The sequence below is a fragment of the Rhipicephalus sanguineus genome, chromosome 8 (genome assembly GCF_013339695.2).
Source record: "Rhipicephalus sanguineus isolate Rsan-2018 chromosome 8, BIME_Rsan_1.4, whole genome shotgun sequence".
Lineage (NCBI taxonomy): Eukaryota > Metazoa > Arthropoda > Arachnida > Ixodida > Ixodidae > Rhipicephalus > Rhipicephalus sanguineus.
This window is the reverse complement of record NC_051183.1, coordinates 167,300,195-167,319,881: the sequence shown is the minus strand read 5'-3', so window position 1 is coordinate 167,319,881 and position 19,687 is coordinate 167,300,195. Positions and strand designations below refer to the sequence as shown.

At 54.3% G+C, this 19,687-nt stretch overlaps 1 protein-coding gene across 1 annotated transcript in view; it reads left to right on the top strand.

Moving 5' to 3' along the window:
• Positions 1 to 19,687, top strand: part of LOC119403672 (kelch-like protein 10) — a 76,401-nt gene that overhangs the window by 40,853 nt on the left and 15,861 nt on the right. The window lies entirely within an intron of this gene.

Below are 19,687 nucleotides of genomic sequence, written 5' to 3'. Positions count from 1 at the left end.
TCAAGAAATAATCGTGCGAGCACGGTCGACCACACTCTGTATGTCAAAGTACAAGTCGAAGGCACACATCCCAACTCCGGCGAAACAGAAGCACACGTTGTTGGGCTAGTCGGTTCATGTTCTTTCAGAAGCCACGGAAGTGGCTATTTCGCGCAAAGAAAACACAAATTTGCGCTCCCCTCAACCCTCCCCTTGTGCGAAATAGCCACTTCCGTGGCTTCTGAAAGTCCGGCGAAACAATAGGCAGTTTTAGAAATGGGGCCCCAAGAAATTTTCGAGCGGCCAGGAAGCATGCGCAGAACGCAAGCCACTCTCGTACTCTTGCGTTCATGTTGTCCCAAGACCCTGCAGCGCCTTCGTTTCGGCGGCAGACAAAACCGCAAAGCGCGCGACCTCAAGAGAAGAAATAAAGACCGCGCAAGGCAGTGGCAAGTGAAGCCACGGCTCGCGTTCCCTACGAGAGTCGATTGTGGTCACTAACATACAACGTCATTTGGCTCTAGTTGGTAAATATTTCTGACGCTAAAATTACAGCGCAAACTCACTTCTTTTTCCTTCTTACTTCTTCTTTAGTTCTATTAAACTAGAGCACGCGCCGGAGTGGAGCGAGCGCCGCATGCTACAGTTGGCTATACTCTATGTGGTTTTGCCTGCGTTACTATCATCATCAAGGCGCTCGAAGAACAAGAGGAAGAAGAATTCTTTTTCGCGCGAGCGTGCGCTGAGATGGTTATACTTTACCTGCTTAACGTGCGTTTGTATTCTGCCGCTAGTACCAAAGAGGCCGAATGAGGCATGGCGTAATTGTATAAGGCAGCAAGCTACGGAGCAGGGGGTCGCAGGTTCAAAACCCCGGTCGAGCGCTTCGGGATCTTTTAAAGACGATAGTCTTTCTTGGGATACTTAAACGGAGAAATTTTGGTCTCTCTGTCTGTCTTTCTGTTTGTCGGCACGTCACTCGATTCAGCCACTCGGTCAAAGTTGAACCACTTGCCCAAGGGCCAGCCATCTTGAACGGCTGACTAGGTTCATGCTTGTGTACATTGTCGATCAAAAAGCAAACATTACGCATATCTGAGGCGCAACATGACTAGGTAAGTATTAGGTGGTGTGTTCCTTTAATAGAAAATGCATACATACATAATTGTAAAGGCCCTAGTTTCTTAAGCTGCGCTGAAAATGCCACTGCGCTGAAACTTGCCTTCCTCCGTGCCCTCTGCACGAGCTCATTGTTGTGTTTCGGTTTCGGTTGTGTATTGCACTGTACGAATGCCACAGGGCGCCCCTCTGGCATTCCTGTTTTACCCAGGCGACGTGTAAATAAAAGAGTGTGTGGAGAGTACTCGTTGAGTGCGGACGTTTCTTCTGCTTCAGCGCTTCGCGCGAAACCGCGTGTTCGGACTGGCTGGCGCCCCCGCCGGTCGCGTTGGTCACCGCCGGTCTTCGCCTGCTGCTGCGCCGGGACTACCAGCCCGCAACACAGCACTCACGTTTCCCGACGTATTGCCAGATGGCGTCCATGTCTCACGCAGTGCCTCTTCTATCGTCTTTAGACGACATTTGCAGCGAAGCACGCAGATACGCGGCCAGTTTTTTCTTCTGAATTATTGTTACTTCTTGCTTTTATTTATATATACACACATATACATATCCGGCGCAGGACGGCGACGGCGAAAATCTGCCCAGTGTGTTCATATAATTGCTATCGCAATAAAAACGTTTCGTCAACGGGAGCCGAACTCACAAGCTCTCGGTGCGCGACGATAAGTGACGGTTGCTCTAACTATTGAGCCACGGTCACACATGTCGGAGGCTTCAAGAACACGCGTTTTATCTCTCACATTTTCCTCTCACCGTGCTCTTGATTTGCGGGGTGGTGTCGCAATCTGGGAATAGTGAAGTAATGCATGCCCTCCGCGATTAGATCCGCCAACACCTTACACCGAGAGGTAGCGGCTTTAGCCGAAGGCTCGCTCATAGCATTCATCCATATTAAAAAAACCCGCATTTCCCCGAAGGGGAGTATGAGGAAGTGCGAAGCACGGGGTGATGCTATGAGGGGGCGCGCGCGACTAAACTGCAGAGCCGAGCGAAGGAGACGGCAGCGAGAGAGCACGCGCCAGCCGACCCACGGAGGTCTGGCCGTTTTTAAGTGCAAAGCACTTTTACTGATGATGATGATCTGTCTTCCTAACTCGTTCCAAAGAACCCGCAACGCGTTCAACTTGTTGGCGGCGTTGCGCACGCCCGAGATGGGGCTCAGGTTGTTGTCGAACCACAGTCGATCGCACACCGCGCAGCTATACCCGAAGCTGCGGTCCAGGAAGTCTCGCTTGAAGCGCGCGTCCGGCCGATCGAATTCGAGGGCCCGCGCTCGCTCACGCATCGCGCGTCCGCGCGCCAGATCGGCTTCGGGGTGCTCGGCTCGCTTCGCACGCTTTTGTTCGGCGTCTCGCCGCCGGCCTTCATCACCACAGGCAATGCGCGGGGCGCGCGCAGCCACGGAGCGGAGGGCGGAGCGCGCGCAGTCACGTGGGGCGTGACGTCGCTGCGCCGTTGCTACAGACGCTCCTCTCCGCTCCTCGCGCCGTTGCTATGGGACGGCGGATTCAGGGTCGCTTATAAAGTGCATTCGCACTTAAAATAGCTCTGCCATGCTTGCCTGGCTGCGACACGGCGTTGCCCGCTCGAATGAGAGATCACGGCCAGACTAGAGGGGAGACGCGACGCGCGTCGCGTTTCCAGCCTGGCCGAGGTGTGATCTTTCCGTTAACATTTTGGAGCCAAGATCCTTAAGACCGAACCATATGCAACGTTTTTGCCGGTGTTTTCTGGCGTTGCGTCTCTCGGCGTCGTCACATAAACGCTGCCAGTGAGGGCGGTCAATCACATGAGAAGCGCTCAGGCCAACGCCAGCCCAGCGTATAAACCCTCACCTCGCAAAGCAGTGTGCAATTTCCGTCAATGGACCAACTTATATTCCTGATTATAGCTTTGATGTCTCATTTGCAGTCTTGTAGTGCATGAGAGTGGCGCAGAAAGGTCCATTTGCCTTTATATGACTTGTAGCGCCAGCTATTGGCATTAATAAAAACCACAAACTCGTAATATATGACCTCTGAGCTTGAAGATGTCGCACATCTTTGAGTCAACGAATTCGGCCGATACACTCGATAAGCCTACCGATGAACTTGAGTTCAAAGATATCACGAGCTCTTTGCTGTCGAAGCTTCTAGGGAACAAGCTAAGTCAAATACAAGCATCAGTTGAGAACTTACGGGCTACACAGTGCACAGCGATGACTTAATAGATCCGAGGCGGGCGGCAGCCATTTTGGCGGCAGCGATGACGCCGTTACGGAGCGGAAGTCGCTGCCAGCCGCACTCTGATTGGTTCTGCGTCCATCGAACTGCTTCCGGCGCCGACCCTGACGCCGATGATGTCTGGACCGTCCTGAGGTGGACGATTCGCCACTGTCACCTGTAGCGTCGACGCCGAGAGACGCCGGGGAACGAAACGCCCGGAAAACGCTGGCAAAAACGCTACATATGGTTCGGCCTTTAGGCCCCCACCTCGCCGTCGAACCTCCCTGCAACATACATGCGGCGCCGCGGCGCAAAAAGAAAATAAAACGCCGCGCGCGCCTCGGCGCAAAAAACAAACAAGGCGCGCGTTTTAACATTCTGCGGATGACGACTTTAGCCCAAGCTCAGTAATGAAGCTGAGCGTCCAATAACCGACGCTCTTCTGGCTGCCACACCGCTTTTCCGATTACGCTCTCCCCGCGCGAATGGAACGGCCTGCGCAACACTAGCAACGGCACGTTGCCGGAGCCAATCTTGGAGGCCACGAGTTATGCGTAATCACACAAAGGAGCACTGACTGCGAGCATTTCGGTAGTCTCAGCGCGGCGGAGGATTTCGCTGCAATCTTGTAGAAAACTGTGGTCGGTCAAATGCGGCGTCCACGGTGATTCAAGTCGGTGACAACGCAGTTACGCGATTCGCCTTTCGCGTCGGCGCATGACGCCTCCTCGCCAGCGTGCGGCCGTTTCCAAAAGGGCTAACGGTGTATACGCCGCCTACAGCTTCGAGTGCACTGGCACCGACTGCTAGGAAGCGGACATCTTGCGGTTTCTATCCTCAAATGATGACACTTTGAAAGAGTGCATGTCGAGTTAGTGTTTATTATGTGCATGTGGAAGCAATCTTTGCGCGGGATTCACTATATTGCCACGCCCACTTCTTGTTTTATTTCGATGTATTCGAGTTTGACCAGCGAGGACGGTTATCAACGCTCGACGCTGTCCGCGAAGCAGTGTTCGAGAAGCTTCGCGATTGTAATAGATCGTTTTGTTAAGATTGCGCGCCGCACGTGACTGTTCCAGCTTTGTCGAGAGATACCGCCGCCACCAGCGATATCGCTGGAACGTTCGATAGCGCCTGTATCAAAGCCGACGCGCTTGACCGCTTGTCAGTTGATCGACGGTCCACGCTGTTTGCCGCTATCAGTGCATACCGTGTGTAGTGCTGTAACTTAACTTTCTGTTTCCCGGCCACAAGTTCGGCCACACAAAGAGTTTCATCTTGGACACCTCGCCTGCGGTCTTCGTCGACGTCACAACCACGTGACATCTGGTGGAGGTGCTTCCCGGTCTATGTACCGAACACCCCCCCCCCCCTCCAGCCGTGAGCCAAGCCCACACCGTCAAGGGGACATCGGCGCCGCCGCTAATTAGCAAGCCAGCCGCAGACAGCAAGGTATCCCACCAGAACACGAACTCCTACCGGACAAGCCAAAAACCACGGCAACGAAGACAACAGGAACGATGACTGCAGCAGTGCCCTCTACAGCGATCGAGGTGCAGCCACCCAGAGAGCCGCCGACCTTCCATGGTTCGCCATGTGAAGGTCCCGGGACTTGGCAAGAGACCTTCGAAAGGGTCTCAACATTTAATAACTGTATAAAGAGGTTTATTAGCGGCGACGATACTCAACAGCGACAGTCAAGGCGGGGCCGACTCTCAGCGCGAGTTACGTTCTCTTCGAAAAGAGCAGAAGAGGGCGACCCACTAGGAGGTGTTCGAGAGGACGACCCATTACTAAGTTCGATCGCTTCGCTACAATTACCCCGGGTACGAAAAGGGAGCCGCCTGGCGACCTAGCAACTTGTCACTATGAGGGGGTCGTGGTAGGGCTTCAGGCGCTCCACGTTGACAATGTCGCGCCCTCGACGGCGCATGTCCGAAGATGGTTCTATGGGTTCGATCAGGTAGTTGACCGGGGATGTGCGTTCGACGATACGGTAGGGGCCTTCGTATTTCGGCAGTAGTTTTGAAGAGAGGCCGGTTGCAGTGGTAGGGACCGAGAGCCATACGAGCGCTCCGGGGAGGAACGTGGACTCAGAAGTGGTGGTGCCACCGCGAAGGCTCTTCTGCCGCTCTTGTTCGTGCGTTGTAAAGGCCTTTGCAAGCTCGCGACACTCTTCAGCAAGCCTGGCTGTGTCAGAAATAGGCGCACAATCAGATGGATCCGGCTTGTAGGGAAGGATTGCGTCGATTGTGTGCGACGGGTGCCTGCCATACAATAAAAAAAAGGGTGAGAAACCAGTAGTGCTCTGAGGGGCGGTATTGTAGGCGTACGTAACGAAGGGCAAAATGGCATCCCAATTTGTGTGGTCGGCGGCGACGTACATCGAGAGCATGTCGCCGAGCGTGCGGTTAAAGCGTTCGGTGAGGCCATTCGTCTGCGGATGGTAAGCAGTAGTTTTGCGGTGAACAACGTTGCACTCTTTGAGAATGGCTTCGACGACTTCCGACAAGAAGACACGGCCTCGATCACTGAGCAGCTCCTGGGGTGGACCGTGACGCAGCATGAATCGGTGGAGCAGGAAGGAGGCCACATCGCGCGCTGTAGCCGCAGGGAGGGCGGCAGTTTCAGCATATCGCGTGAGGTAGTCTACAGCGACGATGGCCCAGCGGTTACCAGCGGACGTCAGAGGAAGTGGCCCGTACAAATCGATGCCAACGCGCCCAAACGGCCGGTCAGGGCAAGGTAGAGGTTGCAGAGCTGCCGGCGACAGGTGCGTTGAAGTTTTGCGGCGCTGACAATCGATGCAGGAGCGAACAAACTTCTGCACGTAGCGGTACATTCCTCGCCAAAAGTACCGTTGGCGAATGCGGTGGTAGGTTTTCGATACCCCAGAGTGTGCACACTGCGGATCAGAGTGGAACGACTCGCATATGTGAGAACGCAGACTGCGGGGTATTACTAGTAGCCACTGGCGACCGTCGCCGTCGTAATTGCGTCGGTGGAGGAGGTCGTCGCGAACGGCGAAATGGTGGGCTTGACGACGCAATGCGCGAGAGGATGGTGTGACCGATGGATCGGTCAGCAAGTCTATCAGTGAGGCAATCCATTGATCCTTGCGCTGTTCGGTAGCGATGGTGTGAACGTCGATTGAAGCTACAGCTATGTGAGACACTGAGCTGTGGGCATTGTCGTCAGGCAAGGGAGAGCGGGACAGGGCGTCGGCGTCAGCATGCTGGCGTCCGTTGCGGTACAGCACACGGATGTCGTAGTCTTGCAGGCGAAGTGCCCACCGGGCGAGACGGCCTGAGGGATCCTTCAAGGACGACAACCAGCATAGTGCATGATGGTCGGTGACGACATCGAATGGGCGACCATATAAATAAGGTCGGAACTTCGTAAGGGCCCAAATGATTGCCAGGCATTCTTTCTCCGTAACGGTATAGTTGGTCTCAGCTTTAGTAAGCGTACGACTTGCATATGCCACGACGTATTCCGGGAACCCAGGTTTGCGCTGCGCAAGGACAGCGCCGAGGCCAACACCGCTGGCGTCCGTGTGTACTTCTGTAGGGGCCGTAGGGTCGTAGTGGCGTAGTATCGGAGGAGAAGTCAACAAACTACGGAGCTTTGCGAAAGCATCATCGCACTCTGACGACCACGAATTGAGGGGCCCGTTGCTGCCAAGGAGCTTCGTCAGCGGCGATACAATAGTCGCGAAGTTGCGGATGAAGCGCCGAAAGTAGGAGCATAGTCCTACGAAACTGCGCAGTTCTTTGACCGACGTAGGTTTGGGGAACTCTGACACGGCCCGAAGCTTGGCTGGATCGGGGAGAATTCCGTCCTTGGACACGACGTAGCCCAGTATTGTCAGCTGCCGTGCTGCAAATCGGCACTTCTTTAGATTCAGTTGTAGCCCGGCGTCGCTCAAACGCGTCAACACATCGCGTAGGCGTTGAAGATGCGTGGAGAAGTCCGGGGCGAAAACTACCATGTCGTCGAGGTAACACAGGCACGTGTGCCATTTCAAATTGCGCAGAACGGTATCCATCATGCGCTCAAAGGTCGCGGGCGCATTACACAGCCCAAACGGCATGACGTTGAATTCGTACAAGCCATCCGGTGTGACAAAGGCTGTCTTCGGTCGAGCGTCATCAGCCATGGGGACTTGCCAGTACCCTGAGCGCAAATCAAGCGATGAAAAGAATTCTGCTCCTTGCAGGCTGTCGATGGCGTCGTCTATTCGAGGTAGGGGATAAACGTCCTTACGTGTGATCTTATTTAGTCGTCGGTAGTCCACACAGAACCGCACAGAGCCGTCCTTCTTCGCAACAAGAACGACAGGAGACGCCCACGGACTTTGAGGGTCGAATAACGTCGCGGCGAAGCATGTCGTCGACTTGCTCGTTAATTACACGACGCTCTGCTGGAGATACGCGATATGGACGTTGCCGCAGTGGTGGTTGAGCGCCAGTGTCGATGCAATGGGTGACAGCAGACGTGCGGCCGAGAGGAGTTTGCGCGACATCGAACGAAGAACGAAATTATTCCAACAGGCATAGGAGCAGGGAACGCTCGACCGAGGTAAGGTTGTCAGCAATCGAGGAACGAAATACATCAGCGGATGAAGAATCAGATATGGAAACAGCACTGAGCGTACGGGAGCTGGCGCAGTGCGTGTCACCCGGTGCGCCCATAAGTTGTGCGTCTTCGAGGGGTTCCGCTCTGCCGAGACATTCCCCTCGCACCAACGTAACCATGAACGGGGATGGGTTGGTCACGAAAATTTCCGTGTCGCCCTGAGTGATTTCCACGGTCGCAAATGGCACCAGCAAGCCTTTCCTAGTGAATACGCGGTCACATGGAGAAAGCAGTGCAACGGCGTCGCAGAGACCGGTGCAATAGACTGACACAGCCGTTGACGAATTCGCAGGAACTGTGATGTCGTCTTTGACGAATACCTTGGTCCCAGCCGATGAACTGTCTGCCAGCGTCAAATGTGAGAATGGTGAGAGCTCTAATTCGGCTGGTGCGCAATGAATGACGGCGTCGCGGCGGGCGAGAAAATCCCATCCCAGGATGACGTCGTGAGAGCATGAACAAATTATGATGAATTCGACGGCGTACAGAGCGTCCTGAATGATGACACGGGCTGTGCATACCGCCGTCGGGTGAATACTTTGGGTGCTGGCTGTACGGAGGGAGAGCCCGGAAAGCGGCGTCGTCACTTTTCGTAGCAGGCGGCTTAGTTTAGCATCCATAACAGATACGGCGGCTCCAGTATCGATAAGGGCAGATGCGCGAACACCGTCCACAAAAACGTCTATCACGTTCGATGGTCTTCGCTGAGCGCTTTCGCAGTTCGATAGCGTCGCAGCCCTTGCCTCGTGGACTGCGACAACTAGTTTTCCTGGTCGCGTGGGACCGAACGTGGCCGCATCGGTGACAGCGAGCGGCGTCGTGGCGACGGTGAACGGCGGGTAGATGCAGCTGGGCGAGAGGGCGGCGACGGAGGCGTAGGTGGGTCGTAATACGGCCGGTTCGACTGGCTGGTGACAGGCGACGCGACTCTAGGCGGCTGCACGCGATTGCAATAGCGCGCCACGTGGCCGGCGTAACCGCATGCGAAGCATATGGGGCGGTTGTCAGGTGTGCGCCATCGGTTCGCTGGGGCAGGGCCCACCCATGGTGCAGGACGGGATTGACGGGGCGGCAACTGATAGGACTGCATGGTGGGCTGCAGTCGTGGCCTGTGCGTGACGTCGGCGTAGGCTACCGGTACATCAGCTTCGAAAGAGTGAGGTCGAGTGGAGGCTTCGTCGTAAATGTGTGGGGCAGCCGTAGCGATTGATGGGGGCGGTCTTGCTACAACTTGGGCGTAACTCAAAGGTGCAGGAGCCGGATGGTGCTGGTGGTACTCGGGCATGACCTCCGCGATTTCCTGCTCAATTGCTCGACGGAGGGGAGGCAGAAGGGTGGTCGACGGCTGTTGAGCGTACCGAGGGCGAGCAAAGTCCAGCAGAGAGAACTGGCGCGCGATTTCCTCGCGCACGAAGGTCTTGATCTCTGCGAGCAACGCGGAGTGGTCGGGTATGGTCGTCAAGCCAGCAAGCTCGGCGTCGCGTGATGGAGAGCGACGGGTCATCGATCGCTGCCGGCGCAGCTCCTCATAGCTTTGGCAGAGTGTTATGACCTCTGCCACTGTGCTGGGGTTCTTGGCGAGCAGCATGGTGAAGGCGTCGTCGTCGATGCCTTTCATGATGTGCCTGATCTTGTCAGAATCAGACATGGTGGCGTCGGCTTTCTTACAGAAGTCGAGGACGTCTTCAATGTAACTGGTGAATGACTCACCGGTCTGCTGAGCGCGTCACGTAAGCGCTGTTCGGCCTGGAGCTTACGAACGGCAGGTCGGCCGAACACGTTGATAATGGCGGTCTTGAAGTCGGACCACGTCGTAAAATCGGATGCGTGGTTGTTGTACCACAGGCCCGCCACACCCGCGACGTAGAAAACCAGGTTAGTCAATTTTCCGGCCTCGTCCCATTTATTGGGGACACTCACGCGCTCGTAAATGGCGAGCCAGTCCTCCACGTCGGTACCATCGGCGCCAGTGAAGACTGGAGGGTCGCGAATACGAGGGACACCGGGACATGTCAGTGCGGGCGGGGTCGTTTGCTGGGAGGCGTCTTGAGACATGGTAGGCGGCAGGGTACGGGATCGAAGAGCCAGGGGCATCGAACGAGGGCCGAAGTTGTTGTGAAGGCTCAGCACTCTCCACCAAATTATAAAGAGGTTTATTAGCGGCGACGATACTCAACAGCGACAGTCAAGGCGGGGCCGACTCTCAGCGCGAGTTACGTTCTCTTCGAAAAGAGCAGAAGAGGGCGACCCACTAGGAGGTGTTCGAGAGGACGACCCATTACTAAGTTCGATCGCTTCGCTACAACTGGAATTCCGGAGACAAGCTGCGCCGCGTATACATCTACATTGAAGAAGCAGCAAGGACATGTATCGAGAATCGGGAATTGACACTTCGAACCTGGGACCTCTTTTGCAGCACTTCCTTGGATACGTTCGCGAGCGTCGTCCGAAAGGAAAGGGCCGCGACTTTGCTGGAGACACGGGCACAACTGACGAACGAGAACGTGAACATTTTCGCGGAAGAAATGACTCGACTGTTCCGCCACGCCGACCCCGACATGCCCCAGGAGAAGAAAGTCCGTTTCCTCATGCGAGGAGTCAAACAAGAACTCTTCGCGGGGCTGATACGGAACACACCCAAGACAGTTCAGGAATTTATGTCAGAGGCAACAGCGATCGAGAAGACGCTGGAAATGCGCACCCGGCAGTACAATCGGCGCACAATTCAAGACAGCGCAGCTGTTCATGCCCTTGGCTCTGACGATTTGCGCGAAATGATCCGAACCATCGTTCGAGAAAAGCGGCGAAAGCTTGCACCTTCTTCGCAGCCCGAAGTGACGTCGATTGCTGACGTTGTGCGGGAAGAAATTCAACAGTCACTGGGTGTTCCTCAGCCAGCGCTGCCTCAGCCGCAAGCCATGAGCTGCGCTGCAGTAGCCTGACGCTACATTCCCCCTCCGCGCCCACGTCAAGACACCGCATCGCCACATTTCGGCCGCCAGACGCCACCGCCGCCACCACCGCCGACGCCCTACCGTCCTCCTGTCGCCCAGCGCTATGCCCCGCGCTACGCGCCATGGAAGACCGACGTTTGGCGCACCCCAGACAACCGCCCGCTCTGCTACCACTGCGGGTAAGCCGGCCACACGTACCGCCGCTGCCAGTACCGACAGATGGGGCTACGCTGATTCGCCGTCAACGTGCCGCGCCCGCAGCCAGGCGAACAGCCTCGCGACATCGACGACTACCTCACCGGAACACAATGGCAAGAACGACGACCTTCCCGCTCTCCGTCACCCGGCCGCTACATGTCACCGCACCGCGGGTAGTACACTGGCCCAAACCGGGGCCGGTCGCCTAGCCCGTATCCGAAAAACTAAGGGCAGCAACCGATGGAGGTGCGGTTGCTCAACGATGAAATGCGGAAGATCCTCCGCCGTCGACGACGACGCCGCGACGAAGTTCCGAGTCCCCGCCGCACGCCGAACGGCGTCCTGAAGACCAAACTTTGCGACCGGAAGCAGACCTGACGACGCAACGCGGAAGCAGCGGTGCAAACCGACGTAGCCGTGACCCGATGCCGCGACGTAACCGCAACGCAAGACGGCGGACTAGCGACCTCGACGTTCTGATCGACGGCCACAATGTCACCGCTCTCGTCGACACTGCAGCCGACAATTCCGTCATCAGTGGGCCGTTCGCAGCAAAGTTGAAGAAAGTTAGGACTGCTTGGGAAGGCCCCGAGATCCGGATCGCTGGATGCCATCTGATAACGCCGATTGGTGTCTGCGCGGCGAGTCACCATCAATAAACGGACTTACCCTGCGAGCCTTATACTCCTACAAAACTGCTCCAGGGATGTGATACTTGGAATGGACTTCCTAAGTGACCACGGCGCCGTCATCGACCTGAGGTCTGAGTCGATAACACTAACCTCAGACAAAGCGCTCCCGCCCCACGCGATGCCAGGGAACCATGTATTGAATGTGATAGAAGAGCAGGTGACCATTCCGCCGCGCTCCAGCGTCATTATTTCCGTCGGCACCGAAAAACCTGCGAACCTTGAAGGCGTCATCGAGGGCGATCAGCACCTACTCCTGAACCGTCATATTTGCGTCGCACGATCTATAGCTGAGCTGCGTGACGGTAAAGCAAAGGTAGTGCTGACAAATATGAGCCACGAACATAGGCACCTCACATTGGTACGACGGTTGCCTACATCGGCGAATGTGTAGCCGCCAGCGATGCTTTCGCCCTCTTCGATGCCGCCGAACCTGCTTCGGCGAATAGAGGTCCCGAAACGAATTTTGACGTCAACCCGAGTCCGGGTTGACGTCATCGCGGGTCTGACAAACGCCCCTTACTAAGCACCGCATTATAACAGAAGAAAATTCTCAACCACTCCCTCAGAGCCCCTACAGAGTTTTGACTCGAGAGCGCGACGCGATAAAGAAACAAGTCGACGAGATGCTACGCGACAACATCATCCAGCCGTTCAAGAGTCCGTGGGCGTCACCCGTGGTGTTAGTGAAGAAGAAAGACGGGACACTGCGCTTCTGTGTTGATTATCGGCGCCTGAACAAAATCGCGAAAGAAGACGTGTTCAATTTGTCAGTGACAATTCAAAGTTGTCAGTGACCATCACGCCTTATGTTGGCTAGCTAAAATGAAAAACCCTTCGGGTCGTCTCGCACGATGGAGTCTGAGGCTTCAAGAATTCGACATTACCGTCGTGTACAAGTCCGGACGAAAACACTTTCACGCCGACTGCCTGTCTCGTGCCCCCGTCGACGCGCCGCCGCAAGACGACGACGATGACTGCTTCCTCGGAACTATAAGTGCCGATGACTTCGCCCAAAGGCAACGAGCTGACGCGGAACTGGGGACCCTTATTGAGTACCTCGAGTGCACGACCGCCGTTGTTCCGAAGGTATTCAAGCGAGGACTGCTGTCGTTTTTCTTACGGAATGGCGTTCTCCCGAAGAAGAACTTCTCACCACTTCGAACCGACTACCTTCTGGTCGTGCCCTCATAACTGCGACCGGAAGTCTTCCAGGCTGTACACGACGACCCGACGGCTCGACACCTAGGTGTTTCCCGCACGCTCGCCCGAATACAGGAAAAATGCTACTGGCCACGCCTTGCTGCCTACGTCGCCCACTACGTTAAGACTTGCCGAGATTGCCAGCGACGGAAGACATCGCCGACTAGGCCAGCGGGACTTCTGCAGTGAATAGAACCACCTCACCGGCCGTTCTAGCAAATCGGGATGGACCTACTGGGGCCGTTCCCGACGTCGACTTCCGGCAACAAGTGGATCGTCGTAGCAACTGACTACCTCACCCGCTACGCCGAGACAAAGGCCTTGCCCAACGAGGTGGCCAAGTTCTTCGTGGAGAACATCGTCTTGCGTCATGGCGCCTCAGAGGTCCTCATCACCGACAGAGGTACCACCTTTACTGCGGACCTAACTCAGGCGATCTTCAAATACAGCGAGACGAGCCACCGCCGCACCACCGCCTACCACCCGCAGACGAATGGCCTCACCGAGCGTCTAAATAAGACCATCGCCAACATGCTGGCCATGTACGTCGACGTTGAGCACAAGACGTAGGATGCCGTCCTTCCGTATGTGACCTTCGCTTGCAATACAACCGCCCAAGAAACTACGCAGATGACGCCGTACAAGTTGGTCTACGGAAGGAGCCTGGCGACGACGCTCGACGCCATGCTACCGAACGTCACCGATGAAGAAAACCTCTTCGCTGCCGCTTTCTTACAACGTGCCGAAGAAGCTGGACAGCTCGCCCGCCTGCGCATCAAGACCCAGCAGCACACCGACAGTTGTCCCTACAATCTTCGACGACGCTTCGTGGAATACCAGCCCGGCGACCGTGTTTGGGTTTGGACGCCGATACGCCGACGTGGGCTTAGGGAAAAACCCTTTTGGCGATAGTTCGGACCATGCAATGTTCTTCGACGTCTCGGTGCTGTTGACTACGAGGTCATCCCGGATGGCATTACGAACTCCCAGCGACGCCGCGCACGACCTGAAGTCGTCCATGTCGTGCTCCTTAAGCCGTTTTTTGCGCGTGAGCGAACTTTGGGACTATTTTTCCTTTGTTATTGCAATTTATTTACGTATCCGCTTGATTTTTTTCCTCTTTGTTCTTTCGCAAGCATCGGGACGATGCTTTTTCAGAGGAGGGGGGGGGGCAGAGCCACGCGCACTTCTTGTTTTATTTCGATGTATTCGGGTTTGACCAGCAAGGACGATTATCAACGCTCGGGGCTGTCCGCGAAGCAGTGTTCGAGAAGCTTCGCGGTTGTAGTATATCGTTTTGTTAAGATTGCGCGCCGCACGCGAATATTCCAGCTTTGTCGAGAGATACCGCCGCCACCAGCGATATCGCTGGAAAGTTCGATAGACAGAGCCGCAGGCCGCTCCCACGTGGGGACGGGGAGGCCAAGCCTCACCGCCGCGTCGTGGGCCCTCTGGACGTAGCGCCTGTATAAAAGCCGACGCGCTTGACCGCTTGTCAGTTGATCGACGGTCGACGCTCTGTTCGCCGCTATCAGTGCACACCGTGTGTATTGCTGTAACTTAACTTTCTGTTTCCCGGCCACAAGTTCGGCCAAATAAAGTTTCATCTTGGACACCTCGCCTGCGGTCTTCGTCGACGTCACGACCAGGTGACAATATGTTGCGTCCAAGTGTATGTACACTCACAAGAGTGCTTAGCCGGGCTAGTTGGTAAGCGTTCATAGTAAATTTACAGCGCGAAAAAACGAGAGACAGAAGAAGAAATACTACACAGGACAAGCGCTGACTGCCAACTACAACATTTATTGCGCATAACCCATGCTTAAATAACATCGCTGCGTACCACGTGAACATGAGGAGACGAAAAGCTAGAAACTCATTACAAAAAAGACCAAACAAACAGAAACTGTAGTAACTATCATTTAGCCCCCTGTGTCGATACAGCATGGCCGTGTTACCAAATAAAAGCACACAACTACAATCGCGATGATGGAGCGATAGGTGCGAGCTAGCTTGGCCTTTTAGAGAATTATTGTGCTCAGGTAGTCGTACATTAATACAGCGCCCCGTCTGCCCAATATACACACGGTCACACGAAAGTGGGATCGAGTACACGGCAGAAGCACAGCAAGGAATGTACACAAGGGTCCACTGTTAAAGGGAACATCGGAGCGTGTGGCGGCAGCTCGGCGCCACCGCCGGCCGTCGGCTGCAACGAGATTCGCGCAGACGCAGTGAGCACCGTGCCCGGTGCTCTTTCGTCGCGTCAACGGTTCGCTTCGCGACGATTCGCAGCGCGGAAGCAGACGGCAGCAGGCGACGAAAGAGCACGACTCACAGCGCGCACTGCGCCTGCGCGTAACTCGTTGCAGCCGCGTGCCGGCGGTGGCGCCGAGCTGCCGCCACACGCTCCGATGTTCCCTTTAACAGTGGACGCCTGTGTACTTGCTTACCTGTCTTATCTGACACATTCACCATATGTTGTGTCCAGGTGAATGTAAACTACTACAGCTACCACAAAGGTTTAGTCATGTCCATGGACGTTAGTCGTCGGGATGGAGATGTGCCACCAGGCCTCAACGAGAGTGCATCATCATCAAGCGGTGCTATAGCTGCCAAACACCAATAGACATTGTGCAAGCTCTCGTATATCAGTGCATGATAAACATGTTGAAGAAGACTGAAAGCGCACGGAAAACACGGACGAAAAAAAAGCACACATTTACATACGCACAGGTGTGTGCGTGTGTGTGTGTGTGTGTGTGTGTGTGTGTTTGTGTGTGTGTGAAAGATGCCGGGAGATTATCGGAGGAGATCGAGGAGAAAGATTCGAGTGAGAAAGATGCGACGAGATTATCAAGGTTATCTCTCGCATAAACCATGAAATAGCGAAAGCAACCACGGCCGCTACTAGCATCATCCAGTATTAGAGAAGCGAGTTGGGCTAGTTGGTGCGTATTAACAGTGGACATATCTACTAGCGCTAAAAACACGAAGGACGAGGTAAAGACAACAGACAGGACGCAGCGCTAAACTTCAACTGATCTTTTACTTCCACAAGACACAAGAAATCACAAGCTGCGCAGGAGGCTGCGCCACACTGAAGAAAACAACCAACGTCCTGTCTGTTGTCTTTACCTCGTCCTTCGTGTTTTTAGCGCTAGTAGATATGTCCACAGTTAGCACCATCCAGCACGTAAGAGCGCTACCGACTGCCGAGTCAGCTGTTGCGTGCATGGGCGCGGCGTGCAGCCTCGTGCAGTGAAGCTAGGGCGTCTAGATGTTTTATGGCGGTAGCGTTAGTATGGACGCTCGAAGAAAACTGTCTCTTTCATAATGAGAACGAAATCGACACTTCTTTACTGAGTTATTTCAGAAAGAACTTGGGTAAATAGGGTTCGGTAGCCAAGTTAGTTTGTTAATTCGGCTTGATGAAAACATAGAACCCCGTGGGTACCTGTCGGGGAATGGAAATTTCTCCGTTAGATCGCGAACTTCGTAAACTCGGGTTCAGTTAGATCAAATTTTAACAGTATCGGTCATATGACGTCGCAACAACATAAATGATCATTAAAGTTCCCTGACACCAAAATTGAAACATCGAGATGTTTGCGCTTGTGTTCGTATGGTGTTGTCTTCGTACTCAAAGTGGTGCGCAATAACGTAACAATGAATAGATGCCAACTGACCCAAGCACGTACCCTTATAAGTCCTGTATAGGCGGGCATTTCTCACCGATTTTAGGCGGGCGTTTCGAAGTGACGTTAAAGCACCTCTGACAGCGAAATTTTTGTTTGTGACTTTCTTACTGTAATTTGTAGGTTTGTGTCTGTTAATCCCGAAATTTAGTCGTAACCGCTCTAGCGTGCCGTATTATTAATGCTAGCGTCGTTACTTGTGATCAGTTTTAACGTAACTTTGAAACGCCCGCCTAAGATCATAACAAACTAGCGCCCCATCGCGGGGGAGCGCCTATGATCTTCACTGAGGCTTTCGTGACGTTGAAAGCACAGTTTTCACATCGGGGCCCCGCGCGTGGTAAGGATTTACACGATGTGGTTGCTTCGATATGAGTTAATCCTGTTAGGGCGTGTCCCTTCAGGAAAAAGAAAAGCATTCCTGGCGTAAGCACCCTGCTAGAACTACCTTGAGAGCAGCGCGACAACAGAGCGAGAGGGGGGAAGAACAACAACCCTCGCCGGGTGCCAGTAGTGGTATTGTGTGCTAGAGCACTCCACGGGCTCGGGCCTTCCGGAAAACCTGGGCCCGGCCCGGCAGGTGGGCCGGCTAAAATATTTTTCACAGCGGGCCCGGGCCGGGCTCGGGCCTGAAGCTCCGGGCTTAGGACCGGGCCCAGGTTTGAGGTGGCGGGCTCGGGTCGGGCCGGGCCGGGCTTGGACTTTGCTCAGTTCTTGAGATTGTTCCACATATGTTGTGCACACATATATGCTCCACATATTGTATCTCGAAAAAACGCTTTTTTTTATGTGGGGCAAGCGATTTGGAGAAGTTTCATAAGCGATGAATGAATGAATGAAACAACTTTATTGCGAAATCCGGCTAGTTGCTGGTCCGGGCCAGAACGCTCAGATGGAGGACGGAAGACCTTGTCTTCCACTAGCCTCCCTGGCCTGCTGGATAGCCCAGGTTTGGTCCTGTAGATCGGAGCTGAGCAGCGTTTTCCGCCATCGCTCCCGGAGAGGTTCTGGGGAGTCTGTTCGCTGATTGGGACACCCCCATAGCATGTGGCTTAGGGAGGCCTCTTCTATTCTACATGCTTTACATGTTGAGTCTGGGTAGATCTCGGAACATCCTGTGTAACTTAACGGGGTTGGGATAAGAATTGGTTTGCAATGTGCGCCACTCTGTCGCCGGTTTTCTATGTAATTTTGGGTGAGGCGGAGGGAAAAGCCTCCTCAAGTCTCGATAGTACTTTGTGTATTCTCCATAGCTGGTTATTCTGTCTTTCATTAGTACGTTTTCGGCAACAGCATGTCCCGACGAGGATACCCCTTGGGCTGCCGGCGGGTTCTCGCGACAGCGCGTAGACCGTTTCGTTCGGGTTGTAGGTGGCTGTGTTTGTGTGTGCCGGGAACCAAATTAGATATCTACGTTCTTCCAAGCACGTCCATTCCTGGCTCTGGGCTAGAATTCTCAGGGCATGTTGCGAAATACGTCCATGCGAAAAATTCCTGTTTACTGAACTTTTTTGCTTCTTGCAGATGGGGCTACTCGATAGACTAGGTGCTTATATAGAACATCTCGCTATTATTTGCTTTATTAGCTACATTGGCTATTCTTTTCTATCCTGAAGTTTATTTTCTGCTTGCAGTAATAAATGGAAAACAATAAATTGATCTAATAAATATTTACCTCTAACTGATCATCGAAAGAGCAATTCCAGATCTTCAAAACAGGGCAACGTTCTTGAAAGTTCCTGCAGTCAACTAAAACGAAAGGTCTGCGCGGTCTCGTTACACAGAATCACTATACAAACACGTTATTTTGCCGGGGCTCTGTCACGGTTCCCGGTGGTCAACTTACGCGAGTTAGACAGGCACAGTCTCCTTTGCGTGCCTACACTGTTAGCGTCTCAGCTTTCGTCGTGTTCCGCCATATGTTGTCAGAGCTACATGATGCTGTCGCAACAGCCTTGGACTGTGCAGGAATAGCATAGGTCCACCAAACAAGGTGTGGGACATAATTTATCCGCTTGACAATATATCTGGCTTGAAAAAAAAATATTTACAAATTTCGTACCGGGTGATGTCCCCTTAACTCGAACCATATGCATCCAATGAGTTAGCGTCGAGAAGCTTCATCACGCCTTTATTACCAAACTCGAACCAACCCCGAAAACAGAACAAAATCTCTTAGTCCACTTCCTGCCAGTTCAACCCGCGTAATCCAATTGCCACCTTCGACCGGTACAACATCGTTAGTAAAGGCTCTGTTATACTCCGACGTTCGACGCGAGCGCCCGCGAGGACGTTGCGTTTCGTCACGCCGAGCCGGCGACGCTACGCCAGGCGCAAATCGGTCTCCACTACAGTCGAGCCGGCTCCAACGCGCCGGTACGATCGCATCTAGAGGAGCGCATGCGCAGTAAAGCGAAGAACGCCCGCGCCACCTGCCGGGAACCGACGAAACAGCCCGCGAAGCAGGTTCCTGTGCATGCGAGTCCGGCGCGGCCGGCGCGAAATGCAGCAGCATCTCTTCGGCGCCGAGCCACGCCCGAGCGCGCCAGCAGCCGTCGGCCGCGTCGGTGGTCAGCCGACGCCGGACTATAGAGGGCTGTTTTTTGCTGACGTAACGTCGCCATGACGCGCGCACGCGCTCGTCGACGTTACGCTGGAGTATATCAGAGCCTTAAGGCAGACACTATTGTAATATTGCCACACCCACTTCTTGTTTTATTTTAATGTATTCAGGTTTGACCAGCAAGGACGGTTATCAAGCTCGATGCTGTCCGCGAAGCAGTGTTCGAGAAACTTCGCGATTGTAGTAGATCGTTTTGTTAAGATTGCGCGCCGCACTCGGATGTTCCAGCTTTGTCGGGAGATAACGCCGCCACCAGCGATATCGCTGGAAAGTTCAATAGTGCCTGTATAAAAGCCGACGCGCTTGACCGCTTGTCAGTTTATCGACGGACGACGCCATGTTTGCCGCTATCAGTGTACAGCTTGTATTGCTATAG